Genomic DNA, 20,937 nt, shown 5'->3' with positions numbered 1-20,937 from the left:
GGCCCAGAAGCAATGGAATCAAACTACCATGAACCAGAAGCTTTGAAAACATTGATCCAAGCCAGCTGTTGGCATAGTGATGAAAAAAAATAACATGGGATATATAACCTGGTAAGGACAATTTTTCAGAAGTTCTCTAAGCTCCTCACACTATGAAAATACAAATGTTTTCACAAGAAAAAAAATTAAGGAAGAAAATGATGCAAATGAATATAAAACAAAACATAATGAGATCACCATTACATTGCGTTTTCTTCATTGGTGTGTGGTTCTGTATATGTATGTCATGTAGTATATGTATATGTATATTTGAAAATAATTTCATAATGAAAATAGAGTTGTACTTTCTTCATTCTTGCGTGCTTGGACATTCACCTGTAACAATACATATTAGCTGGATAGCCCACTAATATGACTCTGAAGATGTAAGTCATTATTCTGAATCCTCAAAAAAGCAAAGTACAAATATTAATAAAAATGTCTCTCTTAAGTGATAATATCTCATAAATTTGCTACTTTAGCCAAACTATGCCTTGATCTATGATTACTTAGTATTATGAAATTATTTTCAAATATAGTAAGATCTTATGAAAACAGAATTGCTTGGATAGCTCTATACTAGGGATTTTAGAATATAATAATATTTCACTATTGGGGAATAGGCTACTATTCATTCCACAATGAGAAGAAATTTATAATATATCTAAGTAACAAACTGGAAGAAGTAATCTTGTACAGGAAACATGTTTTCCTGGCATTTCAGGAAATATTCATGTTCAAAAGACAAACTGTATCCATAATTCAAATAATTTACATAGCTTTTTCAGATTTCTGTATTTTATTAGCTTTGGTGATCTTACTGAGTATGTCTGTGAATATCTGTCTGTATGTTTATCTCTCTGTAGTTCAGACATATTCTGTCACACAAGCCTTCTTCTTAAATTCTTTTTAAAAGACCTATTTTTATATTTTATTCATATTTGTGTACATGTGCCTGTGCAGGTTTGTGAATGTGCCTGGGGAGGCCACAAGAGTGCCTTGACCCCCCTTCACCTGGAACTAGGGCTGTTGTGAGCCACCTGATGTGGGTGCTGGGAAACTTGGGTCCTTTGGAAGAACAGCAAATGCTCTTAACTGCTGAGCCATCTCTCCATCCTCCTTAAATGTTTAACAAAATGCAAATGCAGCTTTACTATTTTCAATCAATACAAGAACACAAATGACTTGCCACGAAAAAAAATCCAGGGAGATGCACTGCTGGATCTACTTTGATGAAGAGACAAAGATAGTTTTCAGGAAACAGTCACTTTCATCTACTGCTCAGAATGGCTTCTAGTCTCTGAAGGTACTTAATCATCTCCTCACTATGGCTTGTTCATCTATGTGCTAATCTCCCATTTTAAACGTGAATAGTAATACGAATGAATGAAGTTTTGAATGCTCTATCCAATTTCCCATAGGGTGGTGCAGATCACTACCCTGACAATAGCTTATTGTGGAGGAGTAACATTAACTCCCATAGTAAGTGCAGTGGCACGAGATCTGCACTGCAATCTGCTTCCTTCACTCTGTGACCCTGTGTGGGTGCAGCATTCTATGCAGCTATGTGGATCACTGGTGGCAATCTATGCAGTTCCTCTTGCCAGAGCTTTATATAGAAGCAGCCTAACAAAGAAGTCATGTCCCTGACTGCCAGCTAAAGATGAGGCACCAAATAGTTGCAGGGGGAGCAGCCAGAGATAAAAAGGAACACTGTTAGTAGCTGGTCTAGCGTCATTAAGCAGAGGAACCTAACAACATTGGATTTTATCGCACTCACATCATTACAGATAAAATCATGAAGGAGATAATATTTAATTTTTGTCAAGAAGGAAAGAACTTCACTTTCTGGCTTATTTGTCCTTTGTGGTGCTAGGGACAGAACCAGAGCCCTGCATTATCACTGAATAATGTCTGTCCTTTATTTACTAATTTTCATAGTCTAATTTACTCACTTGCATTTATTCAGGGATCAGTGAGATTGTAGTCAATCTGTTGGTGGCCTAAGAGCTAGATTGACTGAGATAAATGATCAGATTTCTTTCAGTGAATTAATCCCTGCTATGGTGTTAGGCAAGTTATGGAGTTTTTTTTCTAGAAATATATGCTGTTTAAATAGAAACACAAAGGTATATAGCTTTTAAAGACTCATTTTATTATGTGTGTCTGTGTGTTTGTGGGAAGTGGGTTGTGAATATGAGTGCAGTGCCTGTGGAGGCCAGAAGAGGGCACTGGATTTCCTGGAACTGGTGTTAGAGGTGGTTGTGAGTTTCTCAACATATGTTCTGGGAACCAAACTCCAGTAATCTGCAAGAGCAGCATGTAATCTTAGCCACTTAGTCATTTTTTTCAGCCCCAAACCTATAGCTTTTAAGATCCAAAAGAATGCTACTTTAAGGATACATGAATTATGGCTCAGCAGTTCAGAGCACTGGTTACTCTTACACAGAACTAGGGTTCAATTTCCAGCATCCACTTGTTGGCTCACAGCTGTCTCAACTCTAGTTCCAGAAGAACTGTCTCCCTCTTTTGGCTAATTCAGGTACTGCATGCACATAGTGTTCAGACATACATGCAGCCAAAACACCCATACACACAATAAAATATTTTTTTGAATGTTGTTTAAGAATAGGTGGAATTTAAATATCATTTTTAGTAGAGAGGTGTAGTGGGTAGCCATTCCAGGTTTGATCTGGAAGTTCTAACCCTCATTGAGGTTTCGGTAACTGTCATGCCTACAAGGCGGGGCCGAGAGAGGACCCTGAAGACCCAAGATCCAGATGCACGGGCTCTCTTGGTTTCTGGATCCTGGATGCTGGAGGTAGACCGAGCAGAGTTTTCTAGAGAATACCACCAGACTGTGCTACACCTTTCCCAGACCCTGTTACCTATCCCTTCACTTGTAAGTTACCCCACAAAATAAACCTCCCTTTTAACTACGTGGGGTGGCCTTAATACTTCCACCAACAGAGAGGGAATCTTGTTGGATAGATTCCTGTCCACCTCCCCGGCCAATCATTATTTAAGTGACTGGCCCCCAAATCCTTCTCCAATACACAAAATGTGAAAGCTCTCATGGGCTGTGACTGAGTACCAGCAGTGAGCATTTGCCCAGTGTTGCAAGGCTTTGTACTTGTTCCCCACTATCATACACAAAAGCTAAAGTTATTTTTAAAAGGGAGAAGGCCTGGCTCCTATTCTATCAACAGAAGACAATGGTCTAAACATTGAAATTCGCATTCTACTATTGATTAGAAAATAGCTATGCCAATTCTATTGATCAGAAACTGACTGGATACTAAAGTAAGTAGAAAAAAAATAGAAAACAACTTCAAGTTGTCCTACTTTGTTCAAGGAAGCATAACAAAGGAAAGCATTGGAAAGTTAGAGGCAGAGCATTTGGACCATGACTTTGGAGAAGAAAATGAGTGACTAGGCTCTGAAAGAACTGGGGCAGGCAAGAAGTAGCCACTAGGCAGGGCTTTCACAGAAGGGACTGCTGAACCAGGCTGAGAGCCTGAGAGCCTTTGAAGTTTAGCCCACGAGCCGACGATAATTAGCACACCAAGAATAATACACATATGAGAATGCCTAAAAACTGGGCTGAAAAGATGGCTCAATTGTTAACAGAAATTCAGCAAAGTTAAGTAACTTGTCCGAGATCACAAAGCATGGATAACAACAACAACAACAACAACAACAACAACAAAAAAACTAAAACAAGAAAGCCATAGCAGGTTTGAGATACAAATCTAAGTCTGTTTCACTAGAAAACTCTTGTCCTGAGTTACACTATGTCCTATATTTGGTAGAAAGCATATTTGATGCCTCAGAGATAGCACTATAGAATGAAAACTTAAGATACCAGTGTCTGACAAAGAGTCAGCTCTCAGAAATATTTGTTGACTAAATAAGTAAACCATCGCATTTTAGCTTATTCATTTACTTATGTTTGTTTGAAATTATGTTTTTTTATTTTTTCATTATTATTTTTATTTTTTCTGTGGGTTTTGTGTGTGTGTGTGTGTGTGTGTGTGTGTAAGAGAGAGAGAGACAGAGAGAGAGAGAGAGACAGAGAGAGAGAGAGAGAGAGAGAGAGAGAGAGAGAGAGAGAGGCAGACAGAGACACAGACAGAGACACAGACAGAAACAGAGAGAGAGAGTTGGATTCCCTGGAAGTGGACTTAAAGACAGTTGTAAGCTGTGTGTGCCCGGAATTGAACTAGGTTCCTCTGGAAGGGCAGCCAGTACTCGTAACCTCTGAGCCGTCTCTGCAGCTCCTATTTATTTTGAAACAGGTTCTCATATAGCCAAAGCTTTGCAGCCAACAGTGTCTGTGAAGTCCACATCCTCCTGAGTGGTAGAATTACAGGCCTGTATTTTTATTACACTTGGCACAGCATTGTAGTTTTTAAAAAACGATGCACATTTCTTCTTTTTTAAAAAAGCCATATTAAAAACCCTATTGTCAGCCAGCACTTGCTCTCCCTGTGAGATTTCCTCCTAGCAGCCCACTGCAGAGCTGGCTAATGCTACCCAGTCTATAGATAAGTAAACAAGAATATGCCTCCCCAGAGCCTCTACCCTAGGGCTTCTCTTCACCTGCTATGCCTCCCAGGAGGCATAGGTATCTGTGGTAATACGAGTCAGGTTGGAGCCTAGGATCTCTCTTTAGGTTTTCTCTACTTTGCACTTCTGGAGGCACTTTTCGAGGGAACAAGGATGAAATGGTCAAACTCTAGATCTTCCTTCGGCCAAAATGCCATTTGCTCGTCTCTTGTCTAGGTTCACTTTACAAAAGTTCTCACATGTCACATGTGTCCTGTTGTCCTCCCATGTCCCTCTCTAGTGTCTTGGCCTCTACACACTTCCATACGTGTGATAGGAGAGTGCAAGAAAGGGCGCTGAAGTAGAAGGGTTCAGAGGGGGAGAGGCAGGGGAGGGCAACTAAGTGTGTGTGAGAATGCCCTAAGGAAACTTGCTACTTGGTAAGCTAACTTTAAAAACAATGAATACATAAGACAAGAACGTCTAGAAAGCATTTTGGTAAATGTGGCCTTTTGTCATATTCCTGGCTTTTCAGACAGACAAGATTGATTTTCTAAGAATATTTGCCTGCCTGTTTGTGTAAATTCATCATGGTGGTCTCTAGCTGCAGCAGATGTTTCTGTCTATAAGTTACTGATCATTAAGTACTGGCTATTAACACCAGTTGAAAAGCCATTTCTGAAAAATAGTTAATTGACCCATGCTGACATTTTTAAGGTTAAAATAATGTCAAACAGCCTCCTTGATTGTATACTCCTCCTCAGCTGAACCCACTGCTTAAGGAAAATAACTCAATTTACATTTCCATTTAAAAGCTAAAAATATACATAAGGAAATGTAGATTGGTTTGAACACAATAATGGAATGCAAGCATTTAATGACAGCAATTTTGATATCTGAAGGTCGTAACTAAATTTCTCCTTTTCCTAAAAATTCTAATCTTCTCCATGCAAAGATAGGTAATTACAACTAGTCACAATAAATATTATTTCTCAGAATGTGTGATTTTATTAAAATGGTTCGAGAGAGCTCTATCATCAGCTCAGTCTTTATAATGAGTTCCTACTGCTATGCAACATCCTTCCAGATACCCAGGTAGCACCCAAGTCAAGGACTGATTTGAACCTGGATTACAGCTTTACAGCAGCTCCATTCAAAACCTCTTGTGGGTTCCTTCCATATTCAAACCACTCCACTGCTTCTCACTGTGTTCCCATTGTACCCACCTCTGTCCTTTCTCTGTGCCATCAACATGCTTCTCTTGCATCCTTGTGACATGCAGTCTGCCAGATGCATTCCAGGTAGGCACAAAGCCTTCTGGATTATGTTCTTCTATTAATCTTAGAGATATTCAGCTCTTATCCTTCTCAGCATCTTCAAGAGTGTCTGCTGTTTCTCATCTTTCTTTTCTTTTTAAAAATTAAAAGTGTGTGTGTATGTGTGTGTGCGCATGTGCGCGTGCACAAACGTGCATGTGTGCTTGTGTGTGACACTCATACATGCCACTATGCTCCCATGGAGGTCAGAGGACAAACTGTGGGTGTCAGCTCTTTACTTCCTTCGTGTAGGTCCGAAGGATCAAACTTGGGTTGGCAACAAGTGCCTGTTGGGGATAATCGTTTTGTACACTATGAAGATGTGTCTCTGCCAAGGTGCCTTCTAGGCAGGAAGAGGTTAAGCAGGACTTCTGGGGACAGAAAGGTCTTGAAGAAGAAAAAAGGAGGAGCTGCTAGTCAGTCATAGAGAAAGCAGGACATTCAGGAGGAGAGGTAAAAGTCACAAACCACACAACAGCACGTAGATTAATAGAAATGGGTTAATTTAAGTTATAAGAGCTAGTTAGAAACAAGCCTAAGCTAAGGCTGAGCTTTCATAATTAATAATAAGTTCCTGTGTCATGATTTGGGGGCTGGTGGTCCAACAAGCCTGCTACACATGGTGCCCAACTCAGTTGGTAGATCCTGAGACTCTTAAACCCAGGGTTGTGGGTTCGAGCCCCACATGGACACCATGTGTAAATGGATTTTTTTGTGTGTGTGGCTGCCAGCCCACAAAAAAACAACATGGAGACTTATTATTAATTATGAAAGCTCAGCCTATAACTTAGTCTTGTCCCACTAGCTCTTATAACTTAAATCAATCCATTTATGTCAATCTATGTTTTGCCTTGTAGCTTTTTACCTCTCTTCCATCTTGCACCTCCTGTTTCCTCTCCATGTCCTCAGGTGTCCCTCCCATGTCTAGATTCATCTTCACTTCTCTCTTTCTGCTCTTTATTAAACCAATCAGAAGGTTCCTTGGCAGAAACACATCTTCATGGTGTGCAAAAAAGATTATTCCACAAGTGCCTTTCCCCAATGAACCTTTCTACTGGCCCAATCTCATGTAAACAATTCTTTTTTTTTTCACATACTAGTAGCCTTTTACACTGGTGAACTGTAGATGTAACAGTCTTGTTAAATAAGAAACACAGAGCCAATTGCAGAGTTAAAAGCCAAGAGGTCAGAGCAATAGCTGAGAGCTGAAAACCTTACCCTTCACTGCTGCTCTGTCTTTCCTCTCTGCAAGAGGCATACTTCCTGTGTCCTGTCTTTCATATAGACTTTCTGTCCTGTTTTCTCATTGGTTGTAAACCCAGCCACATGACCTCCTCATCACTGCCTGTCTGTACAGACCTCCAGGTCTTCTATGGTTGGTATTGAGGTTAAAGGTGTGTGTCGCCATGCTGGCTGTATCCTTGAACTCACAGAGATCTGCCTAGCTCTGCCTCCCAAGTGCTGGGATTAAAGGTGTGCACCACCACTGCCCAGCTTCTGCTCTGGCTTGCTCTGACCTCAAGGCAACTTTATTAACATACAAATAAAATCACATTTCAGTACAAATAAAATATCACTATACTCTATGCAAATATCACTATAGTAAACCAAGTCTCAAACTTGTGTGAGACAACTTTGTTCCAAAGTGTCATTTGAAATTTTTACCCTGGAGCCACCCTATCCTCACATTCATTTTGTTCTTAGTTACTGCTCCAAATTGAAACTAATTTGGCTAATTTTCTAGAATGTTCCCTTTCCACACTGCTTTTTCTTTTCTACTTTTACTATTTTCCCTCACCCTAATGAATAAGATCTCTATTTCTTGAAGATTCATTGTATTTGAGTTCATCACTCTCTCTTGCTTTCCATCCTGGTTAGACATGGACCACTACATGCCTTCAGTTTCACTTTTATTCACGACATTGTCAATGGTATCACAATGAGTCCCTCACCTTGAGTCTACTGTAAGACAACACTATAGCCTCCGTTGACTCAACTTCAGGGTTTTTGTCTCCATTCTATCTTCTTTACCTCATTGCCATGCATACTCTCTACATTATCATTGTCCTGTCTAGGCAACCTCTGAAATCTTTCTCATTGTCTACTAGAACTCTCTCATTTTCAAATCCCCAGGACTGATCTTTGAGTTAACCATTGCCATCTTTATTTATTATTATTATTATTATTGTTGTTGTTGTTGTTGTTGTTATTATGTGTGTTTATGTATGATAGAGTATGGGAACACATGTGCTACAGTACTCATGTGGAGATCAGACCACAACTTTGAGGAGTTGATTCTCTCCTTCCATCATGGGATCTGGGAATCAAACTCATGTAATCAGCCTTGCATAGCTGAGCCATCTTACTAGTTCATGCTACCATCATTTATAACCTGAACTCCCATATTTATAACGCTCCCAACACTCTCAATTCACAATCTCTTAACCTCTTCAACTCTAATAATCAAAATTCAATGTTCTGCTTTCTAGCAGTTTGCTACATTCCCCCTTTTGAATGCCATAATGTTTCTGTACCAATTTGCAGTGTTTTGCATGCTAGATGCTGTATAATAATTCAAGTACGGCATATGGAGTCAGGATATCAGGTTTCAAATGTTGTATTTGAAACCTACTAGTTCCGTGTCCATGGGAGAAGTCTATCAGCTTGTCTTTATCTTAGTTCTGTTCTGTATAAAATGGACATGCTGATAGTAGGACTTCAAATTGTTCTTGAGATTATCACACTTAGAATACTTGACACACAACTTACAGAGTACTTAATATTAACAATTGTGCTCACAAAGGGAAAAAAAGGTATTTTTCTTTTCTTGTTGTTTGTGGTGCTGGGGATTGCATCTTAGGGCTTAGTACGTGCTGTGCAAGCACTCTGTCATCGGGCTATCTCTCCATCCTTCAGACAGATTTTTTTTCCACAGGTGCAGTACTGAAAGAACTTAAGAGCTTCAATTATTATGAGTGACAATAATGAGAAATGAAAATAAGAATTAGAATGGACAGAAAGTGAATTTTAAAACAAGGTTTAATTTCCCTGTGCCTTGTTTTCCTCCTCAAGATGTCAATGAATTAGTTCTTTGAGCATGAAGTTACTACATAGGTCATGTTAAGAAGATTTAATATTGAATCTTTGGGTTAACATATGATATGACATCACTTTATTATTCATCATTTATGTACTTAAAGCAGGACATGAAAGTAAGTGAACTACTTTATTGCTAACATGCTCTGAAAAGGGATGCTTTGAAACATGATTCCCCAATGTACTCTTACACAGTTATTTCAAAAGCCCTGTTGTTCTCCCCTGTTACATTTGTTCCCTTTTAAGATGCATTGTTTTGAGGTGCCATAATTAAAATGCCTGCTTATAGGAAAATGGACAGAACTGCCAACTACTAAACAAATTAACTCAAGACTCAGAAAGACAAAAATCACATATTCTCTCCTCATATACAGATCTTAGCTTATAACATTTATATGTATGTACCTGAGTGGGAGTGGGTGTTGGTATAGGCTTGTAACTTGGAGGGAGACTATGGTAGTCTGAGTGTAATTGGCCCCCACAGGCTCATAGGGAATGGTACCATTAGGAAGTTTGGCCTTGTTGGAGGAAGTATGACACAGTCTCCTTTTGCTGTCTGTGGATCCAGATGTAGACCTCTCAGCCCCTTCTTCAGCACCATGTCTATCTGTATGCTGCCATTCTTCCTGCCATGATGATAATGCACTAAACCTCTGAAACTATAAGGCAGCCCCAGTTAAATGTTTTTTCTTTATAATAGTTGCAGTGGTCATGGTGTCTCTTCACAGCAATAGAACACTAAGACAGGAGTTGATACTGGGGGATTTCTGTGATAGGCCTGTGGTTTTTTTTTTTTTGGAGGAATGTAGATTTTGGTACTTTGGGTTAGGAAAGCAGTGGAATGCTTTAATGTGCCATACCTGGAGGAGCATGGAAGACAGTGGTGCTGAGGGTGATTTGAATTGTGGGGGTCTGGCTCAAGAGGTTTCAGAGGAGAAGAATTTTAGTGTGTGGCCTAGAGACTGTTTTTGTGATATTTTGGAAAAGAATGTGGCTGCTTTTTGCCTTTGTCTGAAAATTTTGTCTGAGGCTAAACTGAAGCATGTTAGATTAATTCTGTTGGTAGAGGAAACCTCAAAACAGCCTAGTATTGACTCTGTTGTGTGGTTATTAGTGTTCATTTTTATAAAGATCTAATGAAAAGGAGCAAGATGAGAAAGGAAAAATATAAAATGTACAACTTGAGGAGAAAAGGGGCACTAGGAAGAGAAATGGGGCTAAGTCCTGTGTTCAAGGAGATAAACAGATGAAAAATATTAAATGAAATGAAGGGAGTGGTGACCTCAGGGAAAGACTCTACTCATCTAAGCTTCCAACTTGTGAAAAGGAATTAAGAACAACGTAGGTCTAGGCATGGTGGTACACAACTTTAATCCCAGCACTCAGGAAACAGATCTATGAGTTCAAGACCATCCTAATCTACAGAGCAAGTTCCAGGACAGCCAAGCTTAGGTAGTGAAGAAAATCATCAAAAACATAAATTTAAAGTTATAATTGAACATGGGGGACATGTTCTAGCTCCAACAAGCAGCAGAACTTAGCAGCTTTGGCCACATGGTTCTGGCTTTAGAGTCAAGGATAGAAGACAGGCATTATTGAATCTCCCTCCATGACTAATGAAAGCCACTGAGACCAGGTCTTTGGCAGGGGTGTTCCTGCATGGAAGCCCAGATGCCATGTGTGAAGCTCAGAGGGTAAAGCCTGGATTGCCTTGGAGACACTAAGATGTTACAGATTCCAGAACTATGGAATACTTGCCAAGGAGAGCTGCTAACAGAAAGTGGAACCAGCCCAAGAAAGAGAAGTGTGTTGTAGTCAACAAAGAAAAGGAGTTAGAGATCTTAAGGGCACTTTGACATCAGGCATGGAGATACAGAGTTTGAAGTTTTCCCAGCTAGTTTTCCATCTTGCTATGGCTCAGTATTTCCTCACTATGCTCCCTTTCATCCTTTCATCCAATTTATTTATTTATTTATTTACTTATTCATTCATTCATTCATTCATTCATTCATTTATTTATTTTTTAATGATGGGAACAAAAATATACCTAAAAGCGAAGCTTCTGGAAAAACCATTTGTTCTTCCGTCTTGTATCATTCCTCAAACTTGACCTTGGCCTCCCGCCTGCCCTTGTGTTTCAGGGCTGGGTCTCTAAAGACATCCTTGTTGACAACTGTTTTGTCCAAGGGGATGTCCACAGAGTACCTTGTGGGCATGAGGTGATTGTAGTTATAAACTTTCACAAAGGACTCAATCTTTGACCTCTTGGCAATTTTCTTCTTGCTCATGGCAGCTGTCACTTTTCAGGGATAGCGGTCAATTCCAGCGACCAGGGCATGACTGTAAGGGTAGTCTGAGGTGCCATCATCAATGTTCTTCATAATAACGGGTTTGCATCCGGAGTAGCGTCCAGCCAGGACCAACACCACTTTCCCAGGTTTCATGAACTTGCCCATTTCTACAGCAAGGAGCCGGTACCCAGCAGAAAGGAAAGAAGGGCACTTCCACTAACCTTTCATCCAGTTTAGAATGATAATGTATATCTTGTGCCATTATATGTTGGAAGTATGTGTGGTGGTATTGTGTTCCCCGAAATATTGTGTATTCCCGAAATAAACTTATCTGGGGTCAGAGAGCAGGACGGCCATAATATTAAACATGAGAATAGGCAGTGGTAGCACATGGCTTTAATCCTAGCATTTCAGAGACAGAAATACCTCTGGATCTCTGAGTTTAAGGCCACATTAGAAACAGCCAGGCTTGGAGACACAGCCTTTAATCCCAGAAATCCAGCCTTTAATCCCAGGGAGTGACAGCAGAAAGTAGAAAGGTATATAAGGCCTGAGGACCAGGAACTAAGTTAGATAAGCATTTGGTTGGTTTAGCATTCAGGCTTTGGAGCAGCACAGTTGTTCAGCTGAGAGCCATTGGAATGAGGACAGTCTGAGGAAACAAGACCAACTAAGGAACTGGCGAGGTGAGGAAACTGTGGCTTGTTCTGCTTCTCTGATCTTCCAGTATTCACCCCAATAACTGGCCTCAGATTTGGTTTTATTAACAAGAACTTTTAAGATTCACGCTACAAGTATGTGATCTGATTTTTTTATTTGATTACAGTTAAGAGATTCCCATGAGTCTCAGAAGAGACTTTGGACTTTTATAGACTATTTTAAAGGGACTTTTGAAGTTGGACTAAATGCATTTTGCATTATGATGTTGCAAGCTTCTGGGGGCCACAGATGGGAATGTAATAGTTTGATCGTAATTGGCTCCTATAGACTCATAGGGAGTGGCACTATTAGGAGGTGTGGCTTTGCTGGAGTAGGTTTGGTATTGTTATAGGAAGTGTGTCTGTCACTTTGGGGGCAGGATTTGAGGTCCCATAAACTCAAGCTATGCCCAGTGTGGTACACAGACTCTTCCTGCTGTCTGTAGATCAAGATGTAGAACTCTGAGCTACTTCTCCAGCACCATGTCTGCCTGCATGCCACCATGTTTCCTGCCATGCCAATAATGGACTAAATCTCTGAAACTGTAAGCCAGCCCAATTAAATGTTTCCCTTTATAAGGATTGCCATGATCATGGTGTCTCTTCACAGCAATAAAACTGTAACTAAGACAGAGACTACGAATGGCAGATATTAAGGAAGAGAGAGAGAAGAGCAATAGAGCACATGAGATATAAAACTGGAAAGAAGCTTTTGGAGGATGGAAGGGTACAAGGTGGAGCTGAGGATGGAGAAGAAAATGAAAAACTGAAAATTCCCCTGTGAGAGAACACACCCCACAAAATCAACTAAGCAGGGCTAATCTGGGCTCACAGAGACTGAAACAGCAAGCACAGGGCCTGTAAGGGTCTGCACCAGGTCCTCTGTGTATATATTATGGCTGTTAGCTTGGTGTTTTTGTGAGTGTGTCTCTGAGTCTATTGGGTGCTCCTGGGACTCTTTTCCTCCTATTGGGTTGCCTAGTCCAGCCTTGATATGAAGCTTTTGCCTTGTCTTATTGTATCTTGTTTTGTTGTATTTGGTTGTTGTTTCTTGGAGGCTTGCTCTTTTTTGATGGGAGACAGAGGGGGAGTGGATCCAGGGAAGAGGGGAGCAGGAGGAGCTGGGAGGAGTAGAGGGAGGGAAACTGGTCAGGATGCATTGTATGAGAGAAGAATTTGTTCTCAGTAAAAAAAGAAAAAATGCCCCTGTGAAATGTAATACTGTGTATGCTAATTTAAAATAAATAAATAAAAAGCCTCAGGCTGCCTTATCAACATGACCTATGACTATATTAGCAATTCCCCGAATGAGTAAGTCATAGACCTTGCAAATATAGATAGAGATTGATGCAATACAATCAGTCAGAGTCCTTGCTGCCTAGGATAGGAATATTTGACTCATAAAGGAAGGAAGGATGGGTGGGTGAGAGGATGTAGGAAGCAAAGGCTGCTGAAAAGAGAATGAAGGAACACTTAAGAAGCATTAAACTAGTTGGTACAGTCTTCCTGACACATTTACTCTGTATATGTGCACACATATACGAATATACACACTCTTCTCTAATTATCAGTAATTATGAGGAAAACTAACAGGCTAACAGATAGCAATAATATAATAAATGAAACATTAATTTAGGTGGAGTATGCCAAAAGTTAAGTAAAGATTATGTTAAGGAATAAAAATAAAACACATCTTGCTTGGTGGTGGGGCGGGGGCAGCACATGCCTTTAATCCCGGCACTTGGGAGGCAGAGGCAGGAGTATCTGAGTCTGAGGCCAGCCTGGTCTACAAAGTGAGTTCCAGGACAGCCAGGGCTACACAGTGAGATCATGTCTCAAAAATAACAAGAAACAAAGCAAAATAAAACACATCTTTAGGCCCCGACAAAATAGTCTTCATTTTTCAATTTTAAAATGAAGAAAATGTATGCTTTGAAGGACTCACAGTAGAAAGCAAGGTCCACAAACACTATATCTTTATGTCTTTATAAATAAATAATAGTTATAAAGCTTTGGTCCAGGTACCTAAAAACAAAGCTATATAAACAATTATTATTTTATAAAGACATAAAGATATTTTGTTTGTGGACATGAGTATATAGAAAAAACGTGAAAAGTCTAAAAAATTACATACTGAATCAATAACAGAGTTGGTAGTCACAGGAGCAACCTAATCAGATGTCATTTTCATGGAGAGAAATTGTTCATTTACAGTTTATATCTGTAAAAATGACAATGATTGCAAGCACAATAGTTTGTTAAATTTACCTAAGCAGCTTCACTTAACTATGTCCATCCTTTCTTCTACAGAGGGGAATTCCTCTCCCAGCTCTTAAACCAGTGGTTCTCAACCTTCCTAATATTGTGACCCTTTAATTCAGTTTCTCACTCATATTGTGGTGACTTCCAATCATAAAATTATTTTCATTGCTACTTCATAGCTGTAATTTTACTGTTATGAATTATAATGTAAATATATATGTTTTCCGATGGTTTTAGGTGACTCCTGTGAAAAGGTCATTCGATGCCCAGAGGGGTTGCAACCCAGAGGTTGAGAAGCGCTGACTTAAACTTTTGTTCCTCCAGAAGTGAAGCTGATATTGCAGCCTGAGCCCAGAGAAATACGAAGACATTTGTGGTCTATATTGACTCACAGTCTGAGTGGGTAGACAAGCAATCAGCCAGTGACAATTAATTGTATGTCTTAAGAAATGTAAAAATGAGTGGGAAATGTGGACATAGTAAAGGAGAACCTCTTAGGAGAGATATTTAAACTGGGATACACAGACAGAAAGAAAAGCAAGCAAAAGGAGCTCATGAAGCAGAGCTTCCTAATTTGGACAAATCCTTAGATGGTTATTGTGGTCCATGTGTGGTTTGCTGCATCAGTGGAGTAGCCAAGGTAAATGAGGTGAATCCTTTCAGGTGTGGAAACATTTAGATTTCATTTGAAGAATAAAAAAAATCACTTGGGCATCTGGAGGAGATGAATAGCCGACCCATAGACATAGACAATAACTCTGGCTATGGTGCAGAGAATACCAAGATTAGACATATGGATCCCAGTTTGGAAGCTCTTGCAATTGTCCTTTTGGGGGATGATAGTAACTAACATGCACTAGGTTGGTAGTAATAGACATTTTGGAGTCAACATTATGGTAGAAAGACAATAAGAAATTACTCAAGCAGAGGGAAGGTAAGTGACAAACATAGCTCACTGAGGGAAGTGCTCGCTGCACAGTAATGAGGACCTGAGATCGAATTCCTAGCACCCATGTAATAAGCCATTTGTCATGGACTATGTGGATAACTTCAGCACTACGGGGGAGCTAAAACAGGCAGATCCTGGGGATTGCCGGCCAGCCAGTCTATTGGAATGGGCAAGGTCCGGGTTCAGGGAGTTCTTGTCTCAAAAAGTAAGAAGGAGGGGAAGGAAGGAGGGAAGGAAAGGAAAAAAGCAAAACAAAACAACCAAGCAACAATATCAAAACAAAAGAAAAAACCAACCAAGGTGAAGAGAAACAGAAGGTACCCAAGCTCAACCTCTGGCATCCACATGTGCATGCACAGGAGAGCATACCTGCAAACATACATGCACAAAGCATGTGCACACACATACACACACACACACACACACACACACACACACACACACACACACACACACGGCAGAAAGAATACCAGAGTGTCTGAAGCTCAACAATGTAAGACTTTATCTCATGTATAAAGAAATCTTGGATATTAATGAAATTGGGCTTAAGTACATTCTTTTTGTTGTTGTTTGTCTTTTTTTTTTTTTAAACAGGGTTTCTCTGTAGCTTTGTGCCTTTTTTGGAATTCACTTGGTAGCCCAGGCTGGCCTCGAGCTCACAAAGATCCGCCTGGCGGTGCCTCTCGAGTGCTGGGATTAAAGGCGTGTGCCACCAGCGCCCGGCTTAAGTATATTCTTTACAGGCCACTTTCCCAGACACTATAGGGGGTGAGAGTCACATGGAGACCAGCTGGGGGGCTAGCAGTGACTCCTGTGAGAGATGATGCTGGCCTCAACTTGGATAAAAGCAGCAGAGGTGGGAAAAGAAAAAGGGTGGAAGGAAGAGTGTTGGAGATAGAATGAACAGGGTTCCATGCTGATTGAGATGTCAAGAGAGAAGGTCAATGAGCGTCAAACATTAATTTCAGGTTCTAAGGCAGGAAAGAGTTTAATGGACACAGGGAAGTGAAAACAACCCACTGTGGCTAGTAGAGAGTAGAAAATGGAGCAGTGTGAGGAGGTGAGGTCAGAATGGCTGGCAACAGTCCAATGGTTTCTGGATGAATAATGGCGTGGAAAGATGGTTCCCACATAGCAGGATGGCAGACAGCTGAGACTTGCCTTTCCTGAAAAGCCATTTAGGGAGCTGGGAATGGATCTTAGGTGCTTGCATGCTTGCCTGCCATGCAGAAAACCCTGGGTTCAATCCCCAGCACCACACAAATTGGAATACTGGGAATCTCAGCACTCCATAAGTGGAAGCAGAAGGATCATGAGTTCAAAGTGCTCCTCAGCTACAAACAGTTCTGAAATCAGTGTGGGTGACACGAAACCCTGCCTCCAACAAAGCAGCTTTGGTTGCAGGATAGGTACAGATTGAGATGGAGATCAGTTAGACTCTCTTGTGGTGGCCTGAGAATGAGGATGATGTCATAAAGTTCATGTGGGGCAGAACTGGTCAGTTCATTTGGATTACCCTCGTATTTGTACACATAGTGAAGTCCAGCTCTTATTGGGGAGTTTATTGTCCTCTCATTTCATCTGGACAGTATGGTTTTATTTCCCTTTTCATTCCTCTAAAAATCATTTTCATACAGTGGGTAAGTTCGCCACTCTGACTAAACTCTCCTTTTCACACACTTCGTTGCTCTAAAATTAGTGAGTGTTGGGGATTTTGAAATTCTGTGAACCTTACCCTGCAATTCACTTCATTAGACACAGTCAAAAAGGTAAGAAGGACTAGTTTATCCTTCCCAAATTATTGACTTTGCTGACCTAAACTACATTCAAATATAAGCATTTCTTAAAGCATTTTATCCATAAATAGCTTATTTACCTTAAAAAAACTTGTCTGTTCAGCAAGTGAGTACTTATGTAATGTTCTAAAATTTTAGTTTAAATAGCTCAAGAGTCCTGACTTTTCCTGTATATGTAGGATAGAATTTGGTGTCTGTCTGTGGAGTGTTTAAAAAGCATTGTTAGATGTCGTGGGCTGGTAAGATGGCTCAGTGGGTAAAGGTATCTGCTGCCAAGCATAAAAACCTGAGTTCAATCCCTGGAACCTACATGGGGGGAAGAGGGAACCAATTCCCACAAGTGTCCTTTGACTTCCACCCACATGTGATGATCAGGAGTTCAAAGTCATCCTTGGCTACATAGTAAGTTTGAGGGCAGCCTGTAATATGTGTGACTGTCTCAAAAAACAGGGGGATGAGGTATGGTGAGAGCATGTTTGGTATAAAGAGTGAAATAAAACATTTGAAAGTTATAACTGGAATTGGGGCTAATATTCAAAATATGAAAAGAATTTGACAAGAAAATAAATTACTCTATTAAAATTGATAATAGAAATGAACAACTATTTCTAAAAAGAAGACCTACAAATTGCCAATACATATATAGGAAATTCTTAAAATCTCTAATCATCATAGAAATGCAAATCAAAACTCTAAGGAACTACATTCCATACCTGTTAGATTGTAGTATGTACACACAATAAATGCAAACAATTTTTAAAATGAAGTTGTGCCCTCCAATTGGTTATTAAATACCAAATGGCTAGCCCTGAAAACATACATACAAGTAACATTATACAGACTGAGCAGGTTAGTTAGGAATATACACACATGTACATACACATATATGCACACAATAAAAACTAGTGAGAAAAAAAGGAGGCAAAGAATTTGAAAATTCCCTCCTTGGGAGGTTTTAGAGGGAGGAAAGGGAAGAGAAATTTTGTTAATTATATTTGTGGTGGTGTATTGGGTCCTCCAATATACTGTATCTCCTAGTAAAACTTGCCTGGAGATCACAGGACAAAGCCAGCCACTATATAGAAGTCCAGCAATTGTAGCACACACCTGTAATCCTATCACTTGGCATGCAGGGATCTGTCTGGATCACCGTGTGTTCAAGGCCACACTGGGAACAGAGCCAGGAGTGGTGGTACACACCATAAATTCCAACACTAGTTAACCGTGGAGGTCTGTAGGTCTGTGACAGAGCTGGGCAGGAAGAGGAAGTGATGTAGCTGGACAGAGAGGGCAAATCAGATGGCAGAACAGCAAGGCATATAGGCGTGAGTAGACAGGAAGTAACTCGCCTTTTGAAGCTGCAGAGTTGGTGAGGTGAGGTTAGCATGTGGCCGTTCCTATTCTTCTGATCTCTCTCAGGTCTTCACCCCTGTATCTGGCTCCATGTGTTCTATTAATCAGACCATTTAGAAATTTGTCTATATATTATAATCTCGAAAAAAAAAGTTGAAACAAAATTTGGGCCCTTACTCTATGGCTAGGTAAGCTTATTTCTAATGTCATGAAAATGTGTTCCATCAATGACAAGAAGTTGCACCTATGAAGACAGTATAGTTTCCTAAACAAGACCTGCACAATAACAACACCAACTGATGTGCCAACATGGATGACAAAAATCTCACAAGGCTCAACCCCTAGATGAAGAGTTATATGCAATTCATGGCTACCAAGAAAGGGAAAATCAGTTTTTTCTAGGGATGAGCTCCCTGATAGGTTATCCAACTCCAAGTAGTCATCTCTAGAAGCGAATACATGTGAGCACACTAAATGGACTCAGCAGATTGCTTTTTATATGCATGTGTATATATGTAAAAATTATAATTGAAGGAGAGACCATAAAGTTGAGTGGGAATAGAGGGAGAATTTGGAGGAATTATGGGACAGTGTGGGGTGAAAATGTACGTGAGTACAGTACTCATGTATGACATTCTCAAAATGTTTAAAAAATGCCAAGTAAAATACACAGTGACTTGAGGGACTGCATTAGATGTTTATCTCCAAGAATGAGGACATACATTATTATTGTTGTTGTTGTTATTATTAGTATTAGTATTATTTAGCTCTCTCCTCTAGCTGTAGTTATCACTTATAGAAAAATACCAAATGAAGAACATAAATAGCCAGGGCAAAAGAGTAAGGATATTTGGTTCCTATATCACAAAACTATGATGAGCAAAAAGTGCAGAAAAATCCTGTAGGTTTATTGTATCCATGGAGGCAGCCTCTATAGGTCATGGAGGCACAGAAATGTACAAGGACAGTGGGGAGATAGAACACATTTATACAACTGTATGGGCATGCACAAAGTGGATTGTCACTGGGAAAGAAATAAGTGCCCCCTGTTGTCCACAGTTTAACACGGCACTAGCAGTTTGGCCTTGCTTTTTCTTGTTGCTGATAAATTATTTTACAGAGCAACAAATTATTTTATCAGCAACAGAGGTCATTCTGTGACCATGATGCATCAAGGCAGTAGCAATAAATTGTGATCATGTATAAATACAGACTAAATGTGAACGATGTCAAAGCCACTACAAAGGACTAAGTAGTCCCATAGCTAATGTGAATGGCTATTGCTTTTTCATGAATGATGGTTTTAGCCTCTGGCTTGTCTTTGCCATTCATAAAAGAACTTATTTAGAAACCATCAACAACTTTTCTTGACTTTCTGATAGCATACAACTCCAAAATAAACCTAGATATCATGGTCAATGTGTCCTGCTTTGCCCTGGAGCTTACTGGTTTTAGAACTGAAAGCCCAACATTCTGGGAATTGCCATGATTTCAAACCAAATAAGGTGGTTGGCCAATGTCCTGCTTCTTTAAATCCCCTAAAGCATGCCTAGTCTTACCGAGATGCTCCATGATTTCGAAAAGTGCACATTTAGTTTTTGCTGTACAAAAAAGAGTGATAAGCCCTACATTTTAAACTACAAGGCTTCTTAAATTTTATTTCTAAGATTATAAGATTATTACATCATTTCTCCATTTATTTTCCTCCCTCGAAACCCTCCCATATACTATTCAAGATGTAGGACTTGGCAGTCCTAGTGGGAAATGAGCTGAAGGAAAAGGAGGAGGAACCAAATAGGAGTGAGTGATCAAGTGCATGGGTTTTAGGGACTAGATTGGTTTTCTAAAATGGTAGTCTCCAGCTTTGATGAAGCACGAGGTGGTGGAAGGTCAATCTCTATGCTTTTGTGGTAGGATGAATTGTTCCTCCATCCTTTGTGGCAAAGCAAATAGAATAAAACACTAAGGAAAAGATGGCAAGTACAAACTCACTTTTCCTTATGTTGTGAAATAACCACTCTGTGTTGTATTTGTCAACTGCATCACAAGTAGTTTCTATATGAGGGCCATTTCTAGGAAAGGAGAAATCCAAGGCTAGACCAGTTAGCAGTGACAACAGTAGGAAAGGCAAAGCTGAAGTTACAGGCTGAATCATTCACAGCTGACATCATTCACTGTTAAAAGTACAATATTCGTTGAATGAAATAAAGTTGTATTGTTATATGCCAATAAATGTTAATTATTACAGTTATGATTTTGCTACCTTTTCTTGTTTAGGTTGTTATTTAATTTGACACATAAAAGCATAAAAGTTGTATATATTAATGTGGTGATTTATGATGTTTCGATGTACACACATACATATATAAGTATGGGTAAATCTCTAACTCCTTAAACACTGATCATTTCTTTATGGTGAAATCATAAACATATCCTTCTTCTGCTTTTAATACAGCTTACAGCATCTTGCTATCTAAAGTCCCCACTGTGCAATAAACAGAAATGCAGAGCTTCTTACATTTAACTCTAGTAGTGTTTCTCTGTCCTGCCTATCTTCATTCATCTATTTTATCTTTCTCGACTTCTTTC

At 39.8% G+C, this 20,937-nt stretch overlaps 1 protein-coding gene and 1 pseudogene across 1 annotated transcript in view; both read right to left on the bottom strand.

Annotated features, from left to right (window-relative positions):
- The window catches only part of Rnf128 (ring finger protein 128), a 104,565-nt gene that overhangs the window by 81,081 nt on the left and 2,547 nt on the right, over positions 1-20,937 (bottom strand). The gene's annotated exons all lie outside the window — the stretch shown is intronic.
- Positions 11,019-11,467, bottom strand: LOC118574524 (annotated as a pseudogene).

This window comes from Onychomys torridus, chromosome X, assembly GCF_903995425.1.
Source record: "Onychomys torridus chromosome X, mOncTor1.1, whole genome shotgun sequence".
NCBI classification, from domain to species: domain Eukaryota; kingdom Metazoa; phylum Chordata; class Mammalia; order Rodentia; family Cricetidae; genus Onychomys; species Onychomys torridus.
Note: the sequence above shows the minus strand (reverse complement) of the source record. Positions and strands in the feature narration are given on the sequence as shown.